The following is a 2,913-nucleotide window of genomic DNA, read 5'->3' on the forward strand; positions in this document are numbered from 1 at the left end:
ATTGTAGTTAAGGAATTTAACATTGCTAAATGTAAGAAGTGATGTTTGATTTATACCTACATTAATTTTTAGTTATTAAAATTACTAAGTCATTGACCTGTCAAAATATGCTCTTATATTTGCAGATGAGATCATAGAAAGAAAAGAAATTCAAGGCAGAGAAACAAACAAATGATAATCCAGAGTATGGTTTCACTCCGAGGCAACTACACAGAGATGGATGTTCATATAATTTGAGTCACAGGATAGATTCATCAGATCCCTTAGGTGTTATGAAGATTGAATGCCAGCACCTACCAAAAGAAAATGTAGTGTCAGAAACATATACTTCAAAACTAACATCATTATGGTTGATGGAAACAATTTTGTAATTAAAACCAAGGTCAACTCATGCAGACTTCGCAATTCTTTCTCAAATACCTGAACAAAACTTGATAGGACTGCCTAATAAATATAAAAACATGTGTTTGTAGAGGGGAGTGTGTGAATATATGCATGCACTTGGGCATTTCAGGGCATTAACATAATCTGAAGCTGGGCCTAGTGGCACAGGTCTGTCATCCCAGCTTCTCATAAGGCTAGTCAGGGGGTTTACAAGTTCAAAGTCAGCCTGTCTATAGCATAAAATCCAGTCCAGCTTGGGCAATCTGGTGAGACTCTGCCTCAAAACAATGAAAATAGGTTGTGGTCAGCACTTCAGAGATTCTGATCAGTATTCTGAGGCCAGTATTAGCTATTGCAAGCTGGACCAGCCTGGGAAACCTAGTTAATTTGTCTCAAAATAAGAAATAAAAGAGACAGTGTGAGAGCACTTTCCTAGCATATCTGTCACTCTAGCTTCAATGGTGGAGGTGGGTGGATGATGAAAGGGAAATAATCAGAGCTGTATCTGCTCATAAGGGCTGATCCAGCTGCCCCTTAGTTCCCAGAGTGCTACAGTGATGCTCAAATTCCTCCTTGCTGCAGCGCTGAGAGAGCCAACCTAATTAAGAGAGTTTCAGCTAGGTGCAGCCTAGTTACAGCCATGGTCTCACAACACTTGCTGCCCAGGATGCTGTCTATACTGATGATAGAGTCGGCTGCCCACAGCTCTGCCTCGGTAAGTCTGCTGTGGTTCGGTCTGGTGAGCCTTGTGGGACACAGACAGAGCATGGCTGTTGTGTCAGCGGGGCAGGTGGAAGACTTGGTTAAAGTAGCAGCTGGAGCTGGCAAGGGACTGGGGCTGTACCTTGTGACTGTCTTCCAGAATCTGTATGTTAATATTTTTCTCAGGCAGAGCCAACAAGGTGCATGGATTTCTGGACCGCAGCAGACTCACCGAGGCAGAGCTGGGCTGCTGGCCCCATGCAGATGGCATTGAGGGGAGCACGGTATGCGGGCTTCCACCACCTGCTCTATGTTGGGTCTTTTGAGGCTGGCGTTTGGGGAGTATAGCTGTTTTGGGGATTCACATCCAGACTGAAGCTTCTTTGTCTGAAGAGTTCTGCAGCTTGTAGCAGAACATAAACACCATACCTTGTTTCTCAAGTGGGGTGGTACCAAAAAACTGATGATGTATGAGCTGAACTTGAGGCTCTGGAAGTAGCGGTTGCTCTGGGGCACTCCTCCAAATGTGGGTCAGACAGATGCAGTTACTGTGCAGCCAGTGTGAGTGGAGCTCAGGTAGTAGGACTGAAGGGATGCAGTTGCTTAGGAGTATGTATAGCTTCCCCAAGTTGCCGGCTGTGACCGAACACATTGTGCGTGCAGGGAATTCAGGAGCACACTTTGTACAGGGTGTTCTAGAGGCAGCTGATAGAACTTATCCTGGAGGAACTTACAAATGTGGAAAGCTGACAGCAAGATCTCAACTGTGGGGAATTTCATGGCTAGGGTGGGCAGCAGGAGGAAGTGGGGTCTCCAGGATGGTATTAACTCTTTCTCCTGCTGGGCTAAGCTTCTTGAGCACCTGGAACTTCTGGGCCGGGCTTTTGACACCTTCGGGTGGTAAGCATGGCAAAGTAGACTGATAGGGCATGAAGACCCTCAGGCTGTGCCCAGTGTCTATTCATCAGGAAAGGCATATAGCACCTTGACCCTTGGGTTATAGGCTGACTGTATAAGTAAGACCTCAGAGAAATGAGCAGAGTGATCTTGCATAAAGCAGCTCTGGCATTTCAATGTTTCCAGCTGAGGAGTCTTCCTAACTTGGTACAGCAACCTAGGTGGGCTTAAATCTTTAATCAGAAGTCCACTCAGCATTGTGAGAGCCAAGGAGGAGCTTGGAGATGTCTAAAGCACAAGCTTAGAACACCTTCTCTGCAAGACTGATGTAGCGAGCTATTAAATTTCTCAAGTGCCAAGTAATCCCATACCTGAGACTGGACTGTAGTTTTAGATACTGTTCCAGATAGGCCCCCATTCCTCCAAACTCAGAAAAATTTGACTAGGACTCAAGAGGTATATGTTTTTGGCATTTTAAAACCAATTTTTTAAAAAGCTTAATCACTAATAGAACTTATTGATCAATTCTTTTAGTTATTTCAAATTAAATGCATGCTTACATACCATAATAAAAGTGATACATTAGTATTTCTTGAATAATTCAATTCAAAAACATGAAAAACTTAAATATCAGAACTAGTTGCACATTTAGAAATGTTGGAAAACTACTTAGAAAAAAGATATCCTTTTTGCAAATTATTATTAAATACTATGAAATGTGAAATATAGAATTGAAGGCTGTGATAAGGTTCTGTTATTTGATCAGCTGGTACGTTAATCTACCTTTGATCCTAAGACTATGGAGCCTGAGTCAAAATAACTGCAATGAGTTTGAGACCAGCTGGGACTAAATAACAAGATCTGTCTCTACATAAATAAATAAATAAATAAATAAATAAATAAATAAATAAATAAAGTTCATTTCTCCAA

At 42.2% G+C, this 2,913-nt stretch overlaps 1 pseudogene; it reads right to left on the reverse strand.

Moving 5' to 3' along the window:
* Positions 1–877: 877 nt before the first annotated feature.
* The window catches only part of LOC103735377, a 4,211-nt pseudogene continuing 2,175 nt past the window's right edge, over positions 878–2,913 (reverse strand).

This window comes from Nannospalax galili, unplaced genomic scaffold (assembly GCF_000622305.1).
Source record: "Nannospalax galili isolate Female #2095 unplaced genomic scaffold, S.galili_v1.0 scaffold16, whole genome shotgun sequence".
NCBI lineage: Eukaryota > Metazoa > Chordata > Mammalia > Rodentia > Spalacidae > Nannospalax > Nannospalax galili.